The 24194-nt window shown below is 48.9% G+C and overlaps 1 protein-coding gene across 1 annotated transcript in view; it reads left to right on the forward strand.

The window, feature by feature from the left end:
* The first annotated feature begins 2988 nt into the window (after window positions 1-2988).
* The window catches only part of ADD2 (adducin 2), a 103974-nt gene continuing 82768 nt past the window's right edge, over window positions 2989-24194 (forward strand). The window contains 1 exon segment of the mRNA XM_029066493.2: window positions 2989-3521. The gene's annotated coding sequence lies outside the window, so the exon portion shown is untranslated.

Genomic DNA, 24194 nt, shown 5'->3' on the forward strand with positions numbered 1-24194 from the left:
GCATGGGCCGCGAGCGGCCGCTAGAGGGCGCCACAGGCATTCCACAATCATTCATTCAGTGGCATTTATTGAGCGCTTACACTGTGCAGAGCACTGTACTAAGCGCTTGGGAAGTACAATTCGGTAATCGGTCTCCCTTGTAGCTAGAGGCGGCGGAGCTGCATGGGCCGCATGCGGCCGCCAGAGGGCGCCCCGAGCAGCCTGCAAACAGTCCCTTTTACCACTAGCGGCGGCGGGGCTGCACGAGCCGGGGGCGGCCGCCAGAGGGCGCCCTTTCGGTCCCACCTTCACAACATCACTAAAATCCGCCCTTCCCTCCAGCCAAACCGCCACCACGTTAGCGCAATCACTCATTCTCTCCCGCCTAGATTATTGCATCAGCCTCCTTGCTGACCTCCCAGCCCCCTGTCTTTCCTCACTCCAGTCCATACTTCACTCTGCTGCCCGCAGCATTTTTCTGCAAAAACGTTCAGAACATGTCATCCCCCTCCTCAAAGAACTCCGGTGGTTGCCCATTCACCTCCGTATCAAACAAAACTCCTTAGCATTGGCTTTAAAGCGGTCCACCATCTTGTCCCCTCCTACCTCACCTCACTTCTCTCCTCTAGTGCCGCTAACTTTCTCCCTGGGCCTCCAGCTCGTCTATCTCGCCACCAACCCCTGGCCCACATCCTGCATCTGGCCTGCAATGTTCTCCCTCCTCAAATCCAACAGTTATTCTCATTCAGTCATTCAATTGAGCACTTACTGTGTGCAGAACACTGTACTGAGCGCTTGGAAAGTACAATACGACAATAGAGACATTCACTGCCTACAATGAGCTCACAGTCTCCACACCTTCAAAGCCCTAATGAAGGCCCATCTCCTCCAAGAGGCCTTCCCAGACTAAGCCCCACTATTCCTCATCTCATACTCCCTTCCTCAGCACTCTGACTCGCTCCTTTTGCTCTTCCCCCCTCTCCCACCCCACAGCACTTATGTATAGATCTGTCATTTTATTTATTTCTTTATATTGACATCTGTTTATTTGCCCTGATGTCTGTCTCCCCCCTCTAGACTGCGAGCTCGTTGTGGGCAGGGATTGTCTCTCTTTATTGCTGTATTGTACTTTCCAAGCGCTTAGTCCAGTGTTCTGCACACAGTAAGCGCTCAATAAATACGATTAAATGAATGAATCAATGTCCCCCTTGCCGCCCTTAGCTGTGACGGTCCTGCAACAGCCGACAGTGGCCACTAGAGGGCGCCCGTGGCGGCCTGCAATCAGTCCCCACTGTCGCTAGCGGCGGCAGGGCTACACGGGCCCCGTGCGGCCGCTAGAGGGCGCGCCAGGCAGCCTGCAGTCAACTCTCATTGTCAGAAGCGGGGGCGGGGCTGCACAGACCGCGGAAGACCACTAGAGGGCGGCCTGGACAACCTGCAATCAGACTCCCTCGCTACGAGCGGCGGCGGCGCTTGACAAGCCAAGTTTGGCCGCTAGAGGGCGCGACGGAAAGCCTGCAGTCAGCTTCCATTGTCGCAAGCGGCGTCGTGGCTGCAGGGGCGGCAGGCTGCCGGTAGGGGGCACCTGAGGCTCTGCTATCAGCTCTCATTGTCGCAAGCGGTGGCGGCGCTGTCCAAGCCATGTGCCACCGCTAGATGGCGCGCCGGGCAGCCTGCAGTCATTTGTCATTCCTTCCTTCATTCATTCATTCATCGTATTTATTGAGCGCTTATTATAATAATAATAATGTTGGTATTTCTTAAGCGCTCTCTATGTGCAGAGCACTGTAATAAGCGCTGAGGTAGTTACAGGGTAATCAGGTCCCACGCGGGGCTCACAGTCTTAATCCCCATTTTCATTCAATAGTATTTATTGAGCGCTTATTATGTGCAGAGCACCGTACTAAGCGCTTGGAATGGACAATTTCCAGATGAGGTAACTGAGGCACAGAGAAGTGACTTGCCCAAAGACACACAGCTGACAAGCGGCGAAGTCAGGATTGGAACCCATGACCTCTGACTCCTAAGCCCGGGCTCTTTCCACTGAGCCGTGCTGCTTCACTAACATATACAAATGACGATATATACAAAAAAAATTATGGTATTTGTTAAGCGCTTACTATGTGCAGAGCACTGTTCTAAGCGCTGGGGGAGATACAGGGTAATCCCACGTGGGGCTCACATTTTTTACTCCCCATTTTTACAGATGAGGTAACTGAGGCCCAGAGAAGTTAAGTGACTTGCCCAAGGTCGCACAGCAGACAAGTGGCAGTCTAGTCCCGACTAGAACCCACGACCTCTGACTCCCAAGCCCGGGCTCTTTCCACTAAACCACGCTGCTTCTCTAGCCACGCACAGTGCTGAGGGGAGGGGAAGGGGGAAGAGCAGAGGGTGGGAGGAGAGGAGGGGAGGGGGAGCAGAGGGAAAGGGGGGAAGGCCTTCAAGTCTGGGAAGGCCTCCTGGAGGAGGTGGGCTCTGTCGTTGCCGTTAGCGGAGTTGGGGCTGCAGGGGCGGCGGGCGGCCGGCAGAGGGCGCGGCGGGGAGCCTGCAGTCCCCTGTCACTGCCGCTAGCAGTGTCTGGGCTGCAGGGGCGGCGGGCGGCCGGCAGAGGGCGCGGCGGGCAGGCTGCAGTCAGCCGTCATTGCCGCTACCGGCGTCTGGGCTGCAGGGGCGGCGGGAAGCCGGCAGAGGGCGCGCCGGGCAGCCTGCGGTCTGCTGTCATCGCCGCTGGCGGCGGCGGGGCTGCAGGGGCGGCGGGCGGCGGGCGGCCGGCAGAGGGCGCGGCGGGCAGGCTGCAGTCTGCTGTCATTGCCGCTAGCGGTGTCTGGGCTGCAGGGGCGGCGGGCGGCCGGCAGAGGGCGCGGCGGGCCGGCTGCGGTCCGTTCCCGGGGCCGCCCTCAGCGGTGCGGGCGCTGGCGGTGCCGGGGGCGTCCGGCAGAGGGCGCGGCGGGCAGCGGGGAAGGGCCTTTTGTCCGGCGGGGCTCAGAGGAGGGGCCGGGCCGGGCCGGGCCGGGCCGGGCCGGGCCGGGCAAGGGGGAGGGGCGCACAGCGCAGCACACCTCGCCCCAGCACCAGCAGCAGCAGCCCCAGCCCCAGCAGCCCCAGCCCCAGCAGCAGGAGCGGAAGCAGGATCAACCCTAGGAGCAGCCGCAGCCGGCGGAGCAATGCAGCCACAGCTGGTCCAGCAGCAGGAGCAGTAGCGCAGCAGGACCTGCTCTGCTCCCGCAGCAGCAGGAGCAGGAGCAGCAGGAGCAGGAGCGGTCATTCGTTCCTTCCTTCAGCCGTATTTATTGAGCGCTTGCTGTGTGCACACACCATCTGTGCACGGTCGCTGCAGCCGCGGCCGCCTCCAGCAGCGACTGCAGGGGAGGCGGCGGGGACTCCTCTGTCCTCTGTCCCCTGTCCCCTGTCCCCTGCCGGTCTGCCCAGCCCTCGGCGGCCGGGTGGGCGGGGGTCCCCTCTGATTTCCTCCCCTCCCCCCCGGGAGACCCCGGAGACCGATTTCCCCGGAGCGTCAGGAGGGGACAGGATGCTTTGAAGAGGTAAGGGGTTGGGGGGAGCTGGGGGTCGGGGGGACTGAGGGTCTGGAGGGTCTGGGCTTCCCCGGGGCGTCTCCCCCCACACCCCCCCATTGTCCGCGCCCCGAAGATCCCCATCCTTCCACCCGCCCTCCGGAGCACTGCGCTAAACGCTCGGTCCCTGGCGGTCGCCGGAGGCTCACGAGGCCCCTCCCGGGCGGAGCTGGTTTTGTGTCCCGTCCCCCATCCATCCTTCCTCCCTTCCCTCCCTCCTTCCTTCCCTTCTCCCTCCTTGGCCACGTCCCCTTTCCAAAAAAGAACCAATACCGTTATTATCATCATCATCATCATTATTATTGATAAGCAGAAGCGCTTAGGACAGTGTTCTGCACGCAGTAAGCGTTTAATACGATTGAATGAATGAGTGAATGAATGAATGAAAGGGTCCTCGTGGGCAGTCTTGGTACCAACAGACTACGCCCCCATGGCTGTTAATATAATAATAATCATCATCATGATATTAATGATGGTATTTGTTAAGCGCTTACTGTGTGCCAGGTACTGTACTAAGCGCTGGGGTGGAGACAAGCAAATCGGGTTGGATGCAGTCTCTGTTCCATGTGGGGCTCACGGTCTCAATCGCCTTTTGACAGATGAGGGAACTGAGGCACAGAGAATAATAACGATAATAATAACAATAATAATGTCATTTTTAAACGCTTAGTATGTGCCAAGTACAGTTTTAAGTACTGGGGTGGATTTAAGGTTATCAGGGTGGACACAATCCCTGTCCCACACAGGGCTGACTGTCTCCATACTCATTTAACAGATGAGGGAACTGAGACCCAGAGAAGTGAAGTGACCTACCCCAGGTCACACAGCAGACAAGTGGCAGAGTCAGGATTAGAACGCATGACCTTCTGACTCCCAGGCCCGGGCTCTTTCCACTACACCATGCTGCGATTTTCTTTCTCTCTTCCCACCGTGCTCTGTCCATTGTGGCCAGAGCCAAAGATTTGTCCTGCAGCAAATAATAGTAATGATGGTATTTGTTAAGTGCTTACTATGTGCCAGTCACTGTACTAAGTGCTGGCAACCACCCAACTGCCCTTTCCCTGCTCCCCAGGACACATTCATGTTTGGATCAGCTGGTACACTGGAAGCTCCTGGGGGGCAGGGAGTGCACTGACCAATTCCTGTTGAATTGGACTCTCCCAAGCACTTAGTACAGTGCTCTGCATATAATAATAACAATAATAATAGTTATTTTTGTATTTGTGAAACGCTTACTATGTGCCAGGCACTCTACTTAGTGTTTGGGTGGATACAAGCAAATTGGGTTGGACACAATCCTGTCGCGTGTGGGGCTCACAGTCTTCATCCCCATTTTACAGATGAGGGAACTGAGGCCCAGAGAAGTGAAGTGATTTGCCCCAGGTCACACAGCAGACAAGGGGCGGAGTCGGGATCGGAACCCATTACCTTCTGACTCCCAGGCCAGTACGCCAGGCTGCCTCTTCAGTAAGCATTCAATAAGTACCACTGTTTGATTGATTGATTGATTGACTATTACGGGTAGGAAACGTGCCCACCAATTGGACTCTCCCAAACGCTCGGTCCAGTGTTGTGCGCACAGTGAGTGCTCAATAAATACCAAGGATTGATGGATCGTCAGGGAATTGAGACCTCAGGAGGGCCTCAGGGCATCTCAGGAAATCTTTGGCCACTTCCAAAGGACAGAGCACCTTTTCCTGGCCTTGGCAGAGTAAGCAGGATTTAGAGGCAGACCTTCAAAACGCTCAGACGTGCGCAACACCTAAATACAACTAACTAGGCAGGCTGCCCTATGGTTGCCTGGTCGCTGTTGTTTTTGTGTTTTTATGGTTGTGTGTTTCCCTGCGCATCCGTCGACAACCCCCTCCCCAGGCACCGCGTCTAATTGCGAACTGCGTGTTTAAATATCCCGAGCGTCTCATACAGTGCCTTGCCACAGTCGGCGTTTAACAAATCCAGTGTCTCTCATCTCATCGTGGGCAGGGGTTGCGTCTTCCCACTATGTTGGATCGGACTCTCCCAAGCGCTCGGTATAGTGTTCTGCCCACAGTAAGGGTCTAATAAACACCATCGATTGATTGATAAGATTGATAGACATCTAACATGTCTATCACGTTGTCTTCTCCAAAGCGCTTAGTACGGTGCTCTGCACACCGTAAGTGCAAAATAAACAGCACCGGTTGATGCCTGGGTGTTTTCACTTTTGTAAGAATGGAAAAATCCGTTCTAATGAAGGGATATTTTCCCCTCCGGACTACCCTGAAGGAATTACTGCCTGTCACGGATGAGAGGGATTTTTGGGTGTGGCCAAAAGGCCTAAGAAATAGTACTTTTAATGAATTTCCTCCCCCAAAGTCATTGTGGATTCTCTCATCCATCTCTCACATTCATATCACCCGCAGAGTTTATTTCGTGATTTTCTGCATGATCGAAATGGAATTTTTCCTTTCTAGAGTCCAATCGCTTTTATTCTTAATCTGCAAACTGGCTTCTCTAACAAGCGCCGACAGTACAGTCGCACAGAGAAAAACAAAAAGAAAAAAACCACAAACGCCATTTGGGTGGTGTCCCTGGAGGCCGAAATCGTCGGGTGCTTCTGGGGGAATTACTGACTTCTGAAATTGTTTAGTTTAGCCCAAATCTCCGGCTCGCCTCTCCTGGATAGAACAGCTCCGGTCTGTTACAAGTCACTGCTCATCGCCTAAATCCATTTCAGGTAGAAAAAAAGAAGTGGAGCTGGTTTCTCGTTTCATGTGTGAATTCACTTTGACAATAGGTAGTTGAATAATTGGGCAAACTAACAGGCTGCTGAATGCTGGACAGTTTTTGTATGTGGTCAAAGCCACTTTATTGAACAATGGGATCCGCCCTTCTCCCTCCCTCCCTCTTTCTCTCTCTCCTCCTCCCCCTCTCCCTCCCTCTCTCTTCCTCTCTCCTTCCCACCCACAACCCCTCAGCACTTAAGTACATATCTTTAATGATATGTTATAAATTAGTTTTTCATTCAGATGAATGTCCATTTCCCCTCTAGACTGTCAGCTCATTACGGGGAGAGAATATGTCTGCTAATTCTGTTGTATTGTGCTCTCCCAAGCGCTTAGTACAGCACTCTGAGCATGGTAAACACTCAGTAAATACCACTGATTGATTTCTCTCCCTTTCTTCCTGACTTTCCCTTTCCCTTCCCTTTCCTTCTCTCTCCCTTTCACCCTCCCTTTCTCTCTTACTCTTTCCCTCCCTGTCTCTGTTTCTTTCACTCTCCTCCTCCCTCTGTCTCCCTCCTTCTATTCCTCTCATTCATTCAGTCGTATTTTTTGAGCACTTACTGTGTGCAGAGCACTGTACTAAGCGCTTGGGAGAATACTCTAGAACAATAAACAGACACATTCCCTGCCCACAACGAACTGACGGTCTAGAAGGGGAGTTAGACATTAAAATAAATAAATAAATGAAAGATTTGGAAGTAAGCGGTGTGGGGTTGTGGGAGCGGAAAGAACAAAGGGAACAAGTCAGGGTGATGCAGAAGGGAGTGGGAAAAGTTGAAAGAGGGAGCTTAGTCAGGGAAGGCCTCTTGGAGGAGATGGGCCTTCAATAAGGCTTTGAAGGCGGGGAGAGTCATTGTCTGGCGGATTTGAGGACGGAGGACGTTCCAGGCCAGAGACAGGACGTGGGTGAGGTGTCGGCGATGAGATAGATGACATGGAGGGACAGTGAGAAGGTTGGCATTAGAGGAGCCAAGTGTGCGGGTTGAGTTGCAGTAGGAGAGGAGTGAGGTGAGGTAGAAGTTGGCAAGGTGGTAGAGGGCATTAAAGCCAATGGTGAGGAGTTTCTGTTTGATGGAAAGGTGGATAGGCATCCACTGGGCCATTTTGAGGAAGGGGGGAAACGGGGCCTGAACGTTTTTGTAGAAAAACGATCTGGGCAGCAGAGGGAAGTATGGACTAGAATGGGGAGAGACAGGAGGCTGGGAGCTCAACAAGGAGGCTGATGCAGGAATCCAGGCGGGAGAAGATGAGTGATTGGATTAATGTGGTTGCCATTTGGATGGATAGGAAAGGGCGGATTTTAGCGACGTTTTGAAGATGAAACCGACAGGATTTGGTGATGGATCGAATATGTGGATAGAATGGGAGAGAGAAGTCAAGGATGATGCCAAGATTATGGGCTTATGTGACAGGAAGGATGGCAATGCCATCTACAGTGATTCAGGAGGAGGACAGGCTTCATTTATTCATTCAATTTATTGAGCACTTACTGTGTGCAGAGCACTATACTAAGTGCTTGGAAAGTACAATTCAGTAATAGAGACAATCCCTGCCCACACCTGGTTTACAGTCCAGAAAGGGGGAGACAGACATTAAAACAAGTAGACAGGCATCAATGTAAATAAATAGAATTTTATATATGTACAGCTATACACAAATGCTGTGGGGCAGAGAGGGGGGATAGAGCAAAGGGAAAGAGTCAAGGCGATGCGGAGGGAAGGGGGATCTGAGGAAAAGGGAGGGGGCTGGGGGGCTTAGTCTGGGAAAATTAGGGAAAAAAAAGGGTTTCGCTGGGAAGATAAGGTGCTCTGTTTTGGACATTCCTCTCTTGCTGTCTCTCTCTTTCTCTTCCCCTTCCTCTCTCTCTCTTTCCTTCCCTCTCTCTGTCTCTCCCCTCTCTTCCTCTCTTTCTCCTTCTGCCTCCCTTTCCTTCTTCTCTCTCTCTTTCATCTCTCTCCCTCCCTCCTCCTTGCCTCTTCTAGGCAAATTAGGGAGTCTTCCATTTGCAGTGTGAAATCAATTCTCCTCTGAGTTTTGTTTCATTTTTTTCCCTGGGTTGGGCTGGGCTGGGCTGTTGGAGCCCTTCTTCCCAACTTGTAAAATATTTTGTGTCTGTGTTCCTCCACTGCTAGATTGGGAACTTCTTAAGGGCAGTGATCCTGTCCTCCATTCCTAGACTGTGAGCCCGTTGCCTAGACTGTGAGTCTGTTGTTGGTCAGGGATTATGTCTATTTGTTGCCGAATTGTACTTTCCAAGTGGCTAGTATAATGCTCTGCACACAGTAAGCACTCAATAAATTCCATTGAATGAATCTATACTGTACTCTTCCAAGTGTTCAGTACAGTACTCTGCACACAGTAGCCTGAAAGAAGCTCGAGGGCAGAGATAGTGGCTATTACCTCTCTCATACTCAAGGGCTCAGTTAGGCAATCATATTTATTGAGCGCTTACTGTTTGCAAAGCACTGTACTACGCACTTGGGAGAGGACAATAGAACAATATTGTTGATTGATTGATTCAAGCACTTAGTACAGTGCTCTGCACATAAGAAGTGCTCAATAAATAGCAATGATCGATTAATAACGATGATATTTGTAAAGCGCTTACTATGTGCCAAGCTCTGTTCTATGCACTCAGGTAGATACCAGGTAATCAGGTTGCCCCATGTGGTGCTCACCATCTTAATCCCCATTTTACAGATGAGGTAACTGAGGCACAGAGAGTGATTGTAAGCTAGTTGTGGACAGGGAATGTGTTTGTTTATTGTTCTAATGTACTCTCCTAAGTGCTTAGTACAATACCCAGCACACAGTAAATGCTCAATAGATATCATTGATTGATTGATCGAAAGGACGATAAAGTCGGAACAGAAGCTTTAGAACTCAATGCAATTCAGCCAACGCAAAATCCTCTCTGCGTCTTGTTTCCTCACTTAAAACTCCAAGGATAGACCATCTCACTGCTTACAGCTTTGAAGGCAATGGATAGCATAGAGAAGCAGTGTGGCATAGTAATAGTGGCATAGTAATAAGAAGAATAACTGTAGTATTTGTTAAGTGCTTACTATGGGCCAGGCACTGGACTAAGCGGTGGGGTGGATAGAAGCAAATCGGGTTGGACAGAGTCCCTGTCCCACACAGGCCTCTCCGTCTCAATCCCCATTTTACTTGTGAGGGAACTGAGGCCCAGAGAAGTGAAGTGATGCGAAAGCAGCGAGTCCTAGTGGGTAGAGTCCAGGCCTGGGAGTCAGAAGGACCTGGGTTCTAATCCCGGCTCTGCCACTGTCTGCTACGAAGCCTTGGTCAAGTCATTTCACTTCTCTGGACCTCTGTTCCCGCATCTGTAAAATGGGGATTGAGACTGTGAGCCCCATGGGGGACAGGGACTCTTTCCAACCCAATGTGCTTGTTTCCACGCCAGCACTTGGTACAGTGCCTGGCGCATAATAAGCGCTTAACAAATACCAAAATTATATTGAAGTGACTTGCCAAGCACTGTTCTACAAGGTAATCAGGTTGGACACAGTCCCTGTCTCACATGGGGCGCACAGTCTTCAACCTCACTTTACAGATGAGGGGACTGAGGCACAGAGAAGTGAAGTGACTTGCCCAAGGTCACACAGCAGAGAAGTGGCGGAGCCGGGATTACCACCTAGGTCCTTCTGAATCCCAGGCCCCGGGCTTTTTCTACTAGCAGCTTCTTATTGATTGAGCACTTACTGTGTGCAGAGCACTGTACTAAGCACTCGGGAGAGTCCAAAACAACAACAGCCATGAGTAGCAACTGAGCACCTCCAAAATGCCAGAATGGTTTCCCCTCTCGAGCTGTAATGTGATGGCATTGCATTAAGCCATGGATGGTGTATTTTGGAAAACCAGAGTCCTTTGACCCTGACTGACTTGAGTCTAAATGTCAACGGCCAATTCAACCTTCCAAATCATTGACTGCCCTTATGGCTAAAAGCAGAGTCCCAGAATAATTGTTTTTGATGCTCTTAAAGGAGCCCGGATCTGGAAGTCAGAGGACATGGGGTCTAATTCCCTCTCTGCCACATGTCTGCTGTGTGACCTTGAGCAAGTCACTTCACTTCTCTGGCCTCAGTTCCCTCATCAACAGACACATTTCCTGCCCACTGTGAGCTTACAGGGCACGTGTCTACCAACTCTGTTCTATTGGATCTCCCAGACGATCGCAGAAAGCGATCAATAAATACAATTGATCGAGGGATGGATTAATTGGGTGAGTGATTTTTCCCAGGATCCCACAGGAGGTCACTGGCAGAGTGGAGTTTAGGACTCTTTCCACTGGACCAAAATGGGGGTTCTTGCATCATTAGCCTGTCAATGTCTCGTGGCCAGAAGTGGGGCTTTGCCAGGATTTTCCTCGTTGTCCTGCAGGTTGGGAATTTTACTTCCTGGGAGTGTGAGAGCTTGGGAACTCACTTCCTCCCTTCCAGGCGGGGTGCAGTTGTGTGGACTAGTGGATAGAGCATGGGCCTAGGAGTTCAGAAGATCCTGGGTTCTAATTCCGGCTCCGCCCCTTGCCTGCTGTGTGACCTAGGGCAAGTTATTTTACTTATTTGTATTTATGTTTGTCTCCCCCGCCCCAGATGGTAAGATCACGGTGGGCAGGGAATGTCACTTTTTATTATAGTGCTCCACTTTTCTATGCGCTTAGTACAGTGCTCTGCCCACCGTAAGCACTCAATGATTACGACTGAAGGAATGAATGAACTGCTCTGAGCCTCTGTAAAATGGGGGTTGAGACTGTGAACCCTACAGAGACCCCCCCCCCAGCACTTACTACAGGTGTGAGCCCCATGTGGGACAACCTGATCACCTAGTTTCCCCCCCAGTGCTTAGAACAGTGCTTTGCACATAGTAAGCGCTTAACAAATGCCACCATTATTATTATTACAGTGCCTGGCACATAGTAAGCGCTTAACAAATACCATAATTATCGGTATTGTTATTACGAAGAAGCAGCATGCGTAGTGGCTAGAGCCCGGGTCTGGGAGTCAGAAAGGCATGGGTATCAATCCTGGTTCTGCCACTTGTCTGCTGTATGACCTTGGGCAAGTCACTTCACTCCTCTGGGCCTCCGCTCCCTCATCTGTAAAATGGGGATGGAGACTGTGAGCCCCACATGGGACAGGGCCTGTGTCCAACCCCATTTGCTTGTATCCACCCAAGTGCTTAGTAGAGTGCCTGTTACTTAGTAAGCGCTTAACAAATGTCACAATTATTATTTCAGTTAGCCCTGCCTCCTCCTTGCCTTTCCCTGCCACTCCATGGCCCCCATGGTTCCCATGGTTCCCCCAGGTTAACCCCTTCCCTGTCTCCCACAGGCTGTCAGTGGGGTCATCCAAGTACATCTCTCTGACTCTGCTGCTTTTCTTCACTCAGGCAAGTCAGGCGTTGGTTGAAACTACTGACAGGCTGGCACATTTATGCCCTCCTGGGCTGCTGGCACCCAAGTCTGCCCGGAGGAGGCAAGCTGTAGGATAAAATAGCTGTGGTCTAGTGGAGAGAGCACAGGACTGGGACTTAGGAATAATAATAATGAATATGGTATTTGTTATTATTATTACTATTAATAACAATCATAATGGTGTTTGTTAAGCACTTACTATGTGCCAAACACTGTTCTAAGCGCTGGGGTAGATATAAGGTAATCAGGTTGTCCCACTTGGGCTCACAGTCATAATCCCCATTTTACAGATGAAGTAACTGAGGCACAGAGAACTGAATGGACTTGCCCAAGGTCATTCAGCAGACAGGTAGCAGAGCTGGAATTAGAACCCACATTTTCTGACTCCCAAGCCTGTGCTCTTGCCACTAGGCCTTGCTCCTTCTCTATTAATAATAATAATAATAATGTTGGTATTTGTTAAGCGCTTACTATGTGCAGAGCACTGTTCTAAGCACTGGGGTAGACACAGGGGAATCAGGTTCTCCCATGTGGGACTAACAGTCTTAATCCCCATTTTATAGATGAGGTAACTGAGGCACAGAGAAGTGAAGTGACTTGCCCACAGTCACACAGCTGACAAGTGGCAGAGCTGGGATTCGAACTCATGACCTCTGACTCCAAAGCCCGTGCTCTTTCCACCGAGCCACGCTGCTTCTCTTACTCTCTTATTATTCTCTTATTAAGCACTTACTGTGTGCCAAGTACTGTTCTAAGCGCTGGGGTAGGTTACGGGATAGTCAGGTTGGACACAGTCTAGGTAGGAGGGAGTAGGATTTGATACCCATTTTACAGATGAGGAAACTGAGGCCCAGAGATGTGAAGTGACTTGTCCAAGGTCACACAGTAGATAGGTGACAGAGTCAGGATGAGAACCCAGATCCTCTCACTTCCAGGCCCAGGTTCTTTCCAGTAGACCAAGCTGTCTCCCAGCTATAGCTCTAATCCCAGCTCAGAACCAGCTGGCTTTGTATGTGACCTTGAGAGAGTCACTTAACCATTCTGGGCCTCAGTTTCCCCTTCTGTCAATCGGGGCGGGTGGAAGGGGGAAGGAGCTGGTGGTCATGAAGTGGGTTGGGATGTCTCAAGTTGACTTGCTGTCGAGGTGGACAGGACATCGATCAATCAACGGTATTTATTGAGCGCTTACTAGTCAGACGTATTTCATTCATTCAATCATAGTTATTGAGTGCTTACCATGTGCAGAGCACTGTACTAAGCACTTGGAATGTACAATTTGGCAACAGATAGAGACAGTCCCTGTCCAGCAACGGGCTCACAGTCTAAACGGGGGAGACAGACAGCAAAGCAATACAAGAAGTCAGGCATCAACACCATCAAAATAAATACAATCATAGATATATACACATCATTAATAAAATAGAGTAATAATATATACAAATATACACAAGTGCTGTGGGGCGGGGAGGGGAGGGCAGAGAGCACTGCCCTAAGCGCTTGCAAGAGTAAAGCCCAGCAGAATTAGCAGACACGTTCCCTGCCTATAATGAGCTTCCAGTTTAGAGGACTGTAGAGAACAATAAAATAACAATTAAATAATCATTGTGATATTTGTTAAGCACTCAATATGTGCCAGGCACTGTACTAAGCGCTGGGGGGGGCACGGAATTCAAGCAAATTGGAATGGTCACAGTCCCTATCCCACATGGGGCTCACAGTCTCAATCCCCATTCGTCAGATGTGGTACCTGAGGCCCAGAGAAGTGAAGTGACTTGCCCATGCAAAGCACTGCTGTGTGGCCTTGGGCAAGTCACTTTGTTTCTCTGTGCCTCATTTTCCTCATCTGTAAAATGGAAATTTAATACCTTTTCTACCTCCCTATTAAGTGGTGAGTCCCGTGTTGGCAGGGGGCTACTTTTGATCCGATTGTATCTCCCCCAGCTCTTAGCACGGTACTTGGTACACAGTAAGCGCTCAACAAGGGCCACGATCCTTAGCATTATTATTATCTCCGGAAGAGGTAACGCCCTAAGAGAAATCCAGATGGCTGAAAAATTGAGATCTCGTTCTTTCCCCCATGAGGATCAAAACTTTTGTTCCCTTGGGTCAAAGGAGATTTGTTCCGGACCATTAAAGTGGAACGCCTCAAAGAGGATTGGATGGGAGCTCCAGGCCTTTCTGACTTTTCAATAGTATTTCAATAGTATTTATTGAGCGCTTACTATATGCAGAGCACTGTACTAAGCGCTTGGGATGAACAAGTCGGCAACAGATAGAGACAGTCCCTGCCGTTTGACGGGCTTACAGTCTAATCGGGGGAGACGGACAGACAAGAACAATGGCACTAAACAGCGTCAAGGGGAAGAACATCTCGTAAAAACAATGGCAACTAAATAGAATCAAGGCGATGTACAATTCATTAACAAAATAAATAGGGTGACGAAAATATATACAGTTGAGCGGACGGGTACAGTGCTGTGGGGATGGGAAGGGAGAGGTGGAGGAGCAGAGGGAAAAGGGGAAAATGAGGCTTTAGCTGCGGAGAGGTAAAGGGGGGATGGCAGAGGGAGTAGAGGGGGAAGAGGAGCTCAGTCTGGGAAGGCCTCTTGGGGGGGACTTTTGTTGTTGCTCTCTCCATACTCCCTCCTGTCTTTGCCACCCGAGAATTTAGAACCAGAATGGATCTGTGCTTCCTTCTGTGTTTTCCGCATTAGAGAAACAGCATGGCCTAGCAGGTAGAGCCACTTCTGGGAGTCAAAGGACCTGGGTGCTAAATCTGGCTCCGCCACTTGTCTGCTGGGTGACCCTGAGCAAGTCACTTCACTTAGAGAAGCAGTGTGGCTCAATGGAAAGAGCCTGGGCTGGGGAGTCAGAGGTCATGGGTTCAAATCCCACTTCCGCCGCCTGTTAGCTGAGTGACTTTGGGCAAATCACTTAACTTCTCTATGCCTCAGTTACCTCATCTGTAAAATGGGCATTAAGTCTGTGAGCCCCACATGGGACAACCTGATCACCTTGTATCCCCTCCAGCGCTTAGAACAGTGCTTTGCACATAGTAAGCACTTAACAAATGCCATCATTAATATTATTATTATTCTCTGGGCATCGGTTATTATTATTTTCAAGTGCCGACGAGTCGTTTCCGATTCATAGCGATGCTATGTATATATTTGTTCCAGAACATCCTGTCTTCTGCCATAATCCATAACCTTGTTAATGATTCTTCCGTTATGGTTGTTACGGTCCCTATCCATCTAGCTGCCGGTCTGCCTCTGCCACGTTTTCCCTGGACTTTTCCTCGCATTAGCGTCTTCTCCAGAGAATCCGCTCTCCTGATCATGTGTCCAAAATATGCTACACAAGTCGAGTCATTTGGCCTTCCAAAGACCATTTTGGCTTCATTTGCTCCAAAATCCATTTGTTTGTCTTTCGGGCCTTCCGTGGTATTCGCCAAAGCCTTCTCCCATACCACATTTCAAAGGAATCGACTCTCTTTCTATCCTGTTTTTTTTCAGCATCTAGCTTTTGGATCCATATATTGTCCCTGGAAACACCACAGAATTGACAGTTTGTGTAATGAGCCTCAGTTACTTCATCTGTAAAATGGGGATTAATGATGTGAGCCCCGTGAGGGACAGAGACTGGGTCCAACCTGATGAGCTTGTATCTACCCCAGTGCTTAGAACAGTGCCTGGAGCATAGTAAGGGCTCAACATATACCATAAAAAAAGGGAGTTAGAAGGCAGTGTGAGAAGCAGCATGGCCTACTGGCCAGAGCCCAGACCTGGGAGTCAGGTGGACCTAGGATCTAATCCTGGCTTCTGTCTGCTCTATGACCTTGGGCAAGTCACTTCACTTCTTTGTGCCTCAGTTCCCTCATCTGGAAAATGGGAATGAAGACTGTGAGCCCCATGTGAGACACCGACTGGTCCAACCTGATTACCTTGTAACTACCCCAGCACTTAGTACAGTGCCTGGTACTTACTAAGCACCTAACAAATACCATTTAAAAAAAGGCAAGTGCAATAAATTCAACTCCTGGAATGAGCCTGGGGGAATTCTGCACATCCTGGGATAGGAATGCTCCACTCAGTCTGTAGTTTTTATTGAGTCCTTACTGTGTGTAGAGCACTGTACTAAGCGCTTGGGAGAGGACAATAGAGGAATAAGCAGACTCCTCTCCTACCCACAACGAGCTCGTTCGGTAAACCTAGTCAGAGTCTCTGTCGTTCCCTCTGCCGAAGAGCTCGAGGACTCTGGGAGTGGAAGAGCTTCCCCTTGACTCTATTTATTGCCATCGTTCTTGGCTGTCCATCTCCCCCGATTAGACTGTAAGCCTGTCAAACGGCAGGGACTGTCTCTATCTGTTGCCGACTTGTTCATCCCAAGCGCTTAGTACAGTGCTCTGCACATAGTAAGCGCTCAATAAATACTGTCGAATGAATGAATGAATGAATGAATGTTGAGGAGGATTCATGCCGATTTTCCAGACGGGAGGATTCAGCACCCAGAGAGGGCAGGAGGGCGAGCCCCATGGCACCCTTAAAGTCAGCAGCTGCTCAGTCAGTTGCTCAGGGAGTCCCTCTAGACTGTCAGCTTGTTGTGGGCAGGGAATGTGTCTGTTTACTGTTCTATTGTACTCTCATTCATTCATTCATTCATTCATTCAGTTCATTCAATCATATTTATTGAGTGCTCACTGTGTGCAGAGCACTGTACTAAGTGCTTGGAAAGTACAATTCAGTAACAGAGACAATCTCTGCCCACAGCAGGCTCACAGTCCAGAAGAGGGGAGGCAGACATTAAAGCAAGTAAACAGACATCAATAGCATCAATATAAATATATATATATACACACATCAGAACAAGTAAAACAGGCGTTAATATAAATAGAATTATAGATATGTACATATATATACAAGTGCTGTGGGACGAGATAGAGCAAAGGGACCGAGTTGGGGTGAAGTGGGGGGGAAGGGGAGACTGAGGAAAAGTGGGCTTAGTCTCTCCCAAGCGCTTAGTACAGCGCTCGGCACACAGTAAACACTCATTGAATTTGACTGGCCGACTGACTGATACCCGCTGCTCTCAAAGTGGAGGTAGAACGATGTCTTAGCTTGGTCACATCGCTCTCTGAAGCGCTTACTCTGTGCCACAGCGAGCTGACAGTTCAGAGGGGGAGACGGACATTAATGGAAATAAATAAATTCCACCCACCAGCCTCGGTTCCTCCTCCCCCTCCACTGCCAGTAAGAATGACTTTAACCTTTGTCTGATTCTGATGAACGTTTGGACGACGAGTCGAATTATCAATCAGTGGTGATTGAGCTGCCTCGTTCTGTCCCACTTCTCTTCCAGGTCAGTTGATTAAAGCCCAGAGGCTGCCAGTGACCAGTTACATAACCGAGATCAATGCTCAGAAAGGCTTTCGTCCAAACACGGTGGCCAGAGTGGCTTGTAGGTGGCCGGGCAATTGCTTTTTTTTGTTATTTTTTTAATGGTATTAGTTAATTGCTTACTATGTACCAGGCACTGTACTAAGCGCTGGGGTTGACTGATTGATCGATTAATTGAAAAGGAACAGGAAAGGATAATTCATTCATTCAGTCCTAATTATTGAGCACTTAAAACTAAGCTCATAAAGAAGGAAAGGCTTCCCACCTGACTCTTGACTGAAAAGAGTGGGGCTTTGGGAGATATGCTTGAAGTTCAGTCAAATCCATCATGTTTAATAAGTGCTTACTGTGTGCAGAGCACTGGACTAAGTGCTTGTGAGAGGACAACACAACAAAATAACACACATTTCCTGCTCACAACAGACTTACAGTCTAGAGGGAGCAACAGACATGAATAGAAATAAATAAATTACAGATATAAGTGTTGTGGGACTGGGGAGGGTTGGTGAATAAAGGGAGAAAGAGTGACGCAGAAGGGAGTGGGAGATGAGGAAAAGTGGGGCTTAATCAGGGAGGGCCTCTTGGAGGAGGCGGGCCTTCAATAAGGCTTTGAAGCCGGGGGAGAGTCATGGTCAGATATGAAGAGGGAGGGTGTGGGCGAGAGGTCGGCAGCAAGATAGACAAGGTGAAGGGACAGTGAAAAGGTTGGCATTAGAGGAGCCAAGTGTGTGGGCTGAGTTGGAGGAGGAGAGCAGGGAGATGAGATAGGAGGGGGCGAGGGATTGAGGGCTTTAAAGTTTATGGTGAGGAGTTTTTATTTAATGTGGAGGTGGGTGGGCAACCACTGGAGTTTCTTGAGGAGTGGGGGAAACGTGGCCCGAACGTTTCTGTGGAAAAATGATGCAGGCAGTAGGGTGAAGTATAGACTGGAGTGGGGAGAGACAGGAGGCAGGGAGGTCAGCAAGGAGGCTGATGCAGTAGTCCAGGCGGGAGAGGAGAAGGGCTTAGATCAACGTGGTAGCAGTTTGGATGAAAGGAAAGGGCAGATTTTAGCAATTTTTGAAGGTTAAACCTTCCTGAAGGACATAGAGGGGACCATCATCAACATCATTATCAGTAGTATTACTGAGCGCCTTCTGTGTGCACAGCACTGGACTAAGCACTTGGGAGAGTACAATACACAGAATTGGTAGTTATCTATTTCTATTAATGTCTGTCTGCCCCTCTAGATTGTAAGCTTGTTATGGGCAGGAAACGTTTCTACCAACTCTGTTATATTGTACTCCCCCAAGCGCTTAGTATATTTATTTATATTAATGTCTCTCTCTCCCTCTAGACTGTAAGTTTGCTGTGGACAGGAAAAGTGACTGTTTATTGTTATACTGTACTCTCCCAAGTGCTTAGCACAGTACTTTGCACACAGTAAGCAGCGTGGTCTAGTGGATAGAACATGGACCTGGGAGTCAGAAGGACTTGGGTTCTAATCCCGGCTCCACCATGCGTCTGCTGTGTGGCCTTGGGGAAGTCACTTTACTACTCTGTGTCTCAGTTACGTCATCTGTAAAATGAGGATTCCGGTAGTGAGCCCAGTGTGGGACAGGGACTGTGTCCAACCCAATTACCTAGTATCTACCCCAGCGCTTAGTACACTGCCTGGCACACAGTAAATGCTTAACAAATACCATAATTATTATTAGTAGTAAGCACACAATAAATACGATTGAATGAATGAATGAATGCCCTGCACATAGTGAGCACTCAATCAATGCCATTGATTGAGCGATCGATTTAATTAATTTAGAGCACAGAATCCACCTCCCAGCAGGGCTGGGGGGGGGTGGGTGTCCTCTAACAAAGCCTGAAGTCACAATTGTGGGACTCAGTTTCCTCACCTGTCAAATGGGAGCAGTGTTATTTTTTCTTCCTTCCCTCAGAGCGATGGCATGAGACCAAATTATTCCCTAAAGTGTTTAGCCTTCTCTGAAGCTCTGATAATACAATGATAAATACAATAATAGTATTTATTAGGTGCTAACTAGGGGTAGGGTGCTGGATTTAGCTCTGGAAGAGAAATCCATGGATGGGGTATAGACATGGTGTCTGACCCCCATAGTCTAGAAGAGCAGTGCGGCTTAATGGCTGGAGCCCGGGCCTGGAAGTCAGAAGGACCTGGGTTCTAATCCCGGCTCTGCCACGTGTCTGCTGTGGGACCTTCGGCAAGTCACTTCACTTCTCTGGGCCTCAGTTACCTCATCTGTAAAATGGGGATTAAGAGTGTGAGCCCTATGTGGGTCGTGGACTGCGTCCAACCTGATTATTCTGTCTACCCCAGGACTTAGTACAGTGCCTGGCTCTTAGTAAGCTTTTAACAAATGCCATAAAAGGGAATTATTATCGCTGTTGTTTTTGTCTTAGCTTCACCTACAGGCGAAGCAAGTGTGGTTTAGTGGAAAGAGCCAGGATCTGGGAATCAGAGGATCTGGGTTCTAATTCCCACTCTGCCACTTGTCTGCTGTGTGACCTTGGGCATGTTGCTTCACTTCTCTGGGCCTTAGTTCCCTCATCTGTAAAAGGAAATTAAGACAGTGAGTTCCATGTGGAAAAGGGACTGTGTCCAACCTGATTAGCTTGTATCTACCCCAGCACTTAGAACAGTGTTTGGCACATAGTAAGCGCTTAACAAATACCACAATTATTATTATTGTTATTATTATAGGTGCCTTTGGAAGGGCACCTGACAATTAGACTGCAAAAAACACCTTTCTTCTCCGATGTCTATCACCATAAAGTTGTCTTTCGTACACATACCTACAGGGACAAGCATCCTATTGTGGTATTTGTTAAGCGCATACTATGTGCCAGACACTATACTAAGCTCTAGAGTGGAGACAAGCAAACCAGGTTGGATACAGCCCCTTTCCCACATGGGGCTGACAGTTTCCATCCCCATTTGACAGATGAGGGAACTGAGGCTCAGAGAACTGACGTGCCTTGCCCAAGGTCACAAAGCAGTTAAGTGACAGATCCAGGATTAGGAGCCATGACCTTTGGACTCCCAGGCCCGGGCTGTAGCCACTACACCAGGCTTTTCTTACATATAGGACTTCAGGCAAACATGATTTGTCATCGGCTCCCGCTCTAGACCATAAGCTCCTTGTGGGCAGGGATTGTGCCTACCAATTATTGTATTGCGTGGTCTTAAGCGTAAAGCGCAGTGCTCTGCACACTGTAAGGCTCATTAAATACCACTGATTGATTGATTGCTCCAAGCAGACAAGGACTGGGGGGGAGGGGCTCTCCTTCTCACAGCCAAGCCAGTAACTCCCGATCTGTTCCCTTCTCCCGGTCGATTCTGCAAAACCTCCACCAGATCTTATTTTTAGAGTAGAGGAAATGTATTTATAGCCGTCTTTGTGCGCCTCTGAAAGATGCCGCTAATAACTAGGGAGGGGGCGATTCCTTGAGATCTTCTCTTCAAGTTGGTTAGACTCCATTTTCCACGAATGATTATGATAATGATCATTTCTTAAGTGCGAGTGATAATGATAATCATTTCGCGAGTGTGAACGATTAGGTTAATGATCATTTGGCAAGAACCGGGATTAGAACCCAGATCCTTTCGACTCCCAAGCCTGGGCTCTATCCAATCAGAAGGACCTGGGTTCTAGTCCTGGATCTGTCACTTGCCAGTTGTGTGACCTTGGGCAAGTTACTGTGCTTCCCTGGGCCTCAGTTCCCTCATCTGTAAAATGGGGATGAAGACCGTGAGCCCCATGTGGGACAGGTACTGTCCAACCTGATTGTCTTGTATCGATCCCAGGGCTTAGTTACAGTGCCTGGCACATAACAAATACCATAAAAAAGCACGCTTCAACAAATACCACACCCATAATGTGTTTTCACTGCAGCAAGATACCACCTCTTACTCCCCCCTCCCAGTTCCACAGCATTTATGTCCATATCTGTCTCTCCCAAGTGCTTAGTACAGTGCTTCGCAACACAATAAGCACTCAATAAATACGATTAATAATAATATCTGGCATTTATTTATTTCTGTTGATGCCTGTCTCCCCCTCTAGACAGTCAGCTGATTGTGGGCAGGGAATATGCCTGTTTACTGTCCTATCGTCCCCTCCCAAGTGCTCAGTACAGTGCGCTGCACACAGTAAGTGCTCAAAAAATGCAATCGAATGAATGCCTGAATAGAAAACACATAGAACTGATATTTTTCAAGTAGTTCATCTGTCCACAAACACTTCCATTTGTGGTTCTTCATTAATGGCCTCGAGGGTGCCTTCGCGACGTAGCTAGAATAGCTTCAGATTTCGACTGGGCCCGATTTGGCTGGGGGTGAATTGGGGACACCCTTCCAAGCAAGTTTTGTGGGAAACGGCCAGCCTAGTCTGAGCCATCTGTGGATGCTAATGATAAAAATTGTGGTATTTGTTAAGGGTTTACTATGTGCCGGGCACTGTACTAAGCGCTGGGGTGGATACAAGCAAATCAACTTGACATAGTCCCTTTCCCCCGTGGGGCTCACAATCTCAATCCCCATTTTAAAGATGAGGGAAGTGAGGTACAGAGACGGGAGATGACTTTTGCAGGGCCACACAGCAGACAAGGGGTGGAGCCGGGATTAGAACCCGTTACCTTCTGACTCCCGGGCCCGTGCTCGATCCACTACGCCATGCTGCTGACCGGCTGAGTGGGCAAGGCTGAGTCTAGACTGTGAGCTCGTTGTGGGCAGAGAATGTGTCTGATGTTATATTGTCGTCTCCCAAGGTCTTAGTACACTACTTTGCACATAGTAAGTGCTCAATAAATACAATTGAATGAATGAGTCAGAGGGCAAGGAAGTAGAATTTAATGCGAACTTGTGCCTGCAAAATTCTGGGAAAAATTAGAGAATTGATCTGGGCCTTGGTCCACCAAGGGACTCCCTGGATTGAAGTGTAAAACATATGTGTGCATGTGTATGTGTGTGTTTTGGGGTGGGGTGATGTGGACAGAAGCATGGCCTAGTGGATAGACCATGGGCCTGGGAGTCAGAGAGTCATGGGTTCTAATCCCAGCTCTGCCACTTGTCTGCTGTGTGACCTTAGGTAAGTCACTTAAATTCTCTGTGCCTTAGTTCCCTCACCTGTATAATGGGGATTAAAATTGTGAGCCCTATGTGGGACAGGGACTGTGTCCCACCCGATTACTTTGTATCCACCCCAGTGCTTAGAACAGTGCCTGGCACATAGAAAGTGCTTAACAAATACTATTATTATCATTATAAGGAAAGGTGAAAGTCAGTCAGTAATAATTGTTAAACATTTACTCTGTGTAGAGCAATGAACACAAGTATATCAATCACCCACTGAGCCCTTACTGCGTGCCAAGGGGCATGGTGTAGTGGATAGAGCACAGGCCTGGGACTCAGGAGGCCATGGGTTCTAATCCTGCTCCACCACTTGTCTGCATTTTGACTTTGGGCAGGTCGCTTCACTTCTCTGGACCTCAGTGATCTCACCTGTAAAATGGGGATAGAGATTGTGAGCCCTGCTTGGGATGGGGACTGTGTCCAACCCAATTTGCTTGTATCCACCCCAACACTTAGTATAGTGCCTGGCATGGAGTAAATGCATAACTAATACCACAGTTAATATTAGTATTAGTATTATTCTATACTAAAATCTTGGGAGATTATACTAATGTCTGCTTCCCCCTCTAGACTGAAAACTCGTCATGGGAAGGTAATATGGTCCGCCAACTCTGTTGTATTGGACCCTCCCAAGCACTTACTACAGTGCTCTGCACATAGTAAGCGCTCAATAAATACCACTGATTGATTGATTACAATGTAACAGAGCTGGCAGACATGTTCCCTGCCCACAAGGAGCTACAAAAAAGACAACCTTCTGGTAATCTTATTCCACCGCCCGTGACTAAAAATGGCGTCTTCCGCCAACGACTCATTGCCTTAAAATATCTCCACACATTTCGTTGTCCATCATCGTTGTCATCATCATTAGAGGTGAACCAAAACCCTGGAAGTTTGTTCCATCTGCGCTTTTAATCTCTTTCTGAAGCCTTGCCTCCTTTCTGGCCAAATTGATTTCTTTGCACTTTACCGTTTTACGATTCAGAGCTTATTAACTCTCAGATCATCGAACCACGTTCGATCTGGCAGAGGGGCCTTTGGGGGGGATTGTGTTTGTGAACAGGGAGATGCGATCGCTCTTTATGTTCTCTTGTTCTAACCGGCAGGTTTTTTGTTTAATGGTATTATCTTTTTATGGTATTTGTTCAAGGCCTACTAGGTGTCCAACACTGTTCTAGGCACTAGGGTAAATACATGTCAATCAGGTTGGACACAGTCCCTGTCCTGCATGGGACTCACAGTCTAATTAGGAGGGAGTAGGATTTAATCCCTATTTTATAGTTGAGGAAACTGAGGCACAGAGAAGTGAAGTAACGTGCCCAGGGTCACACAGCAAGCAAGCAGTTGGCGGAGATGAGATTAGAATCCAGGTCCTCTGACTCCCAAGCCTGTGCTCTTCCCTCTAGGCCATGCTGCTTCTCATTTTGTTATGTGTCTACTGTGTGCCAGGCACTGTACTAAGCGCTGGGGTGGATGCAAGCAATTGAGTTGGACACAACCCCTGTCCCCACTGGGTTTAAATCCCTATGTTACAGATGAGGGAACTGAGGCTCAGAGAAGTGAATTGCCCAAGGTCACACAGCAGACAAATGACGGAGTGGGGATTTGAACCCAGCTCCTTCTAACTCCCAAGCCCGAGCTCTACCATTAGGCCAAACTGCAGTAGCCTCTTTCTGTTTGCTCAGTGTGATAGCTTTCATTTACTAACGAGGAAACTGTGGCACAGAGAAGTTAGTGACTTGCCTAAGGTCATAGAGTAGGTATGTGGGAGAGTCAGGATTAGAACCTGGGGCCTAGGGGGAGAGAAGGGACACATACTCTCACACACGCACACACACACAAACACATATGCCACTCTTGTTGAGAAGCTGCAGTTATGATCATCGAACAGCCAACTTACTTGCT

Source organism: Ornithorhynchus anatinus, chromosome 5 (assembly GCF_004115215.2).
Source record: "Ornithorhynchus anatinus isolate Pmale09 chromosome 5, mOrnAna1.pri.v4, whole genome shotgun sequence".
Classification (NCBI taxonomy): Eukaryota; Metazoa; Chordata; class Mammalia; order Monotremata; family Ornithorhynchidae; genus Ornithorhynchus; species Ornithorhynchus anatinus.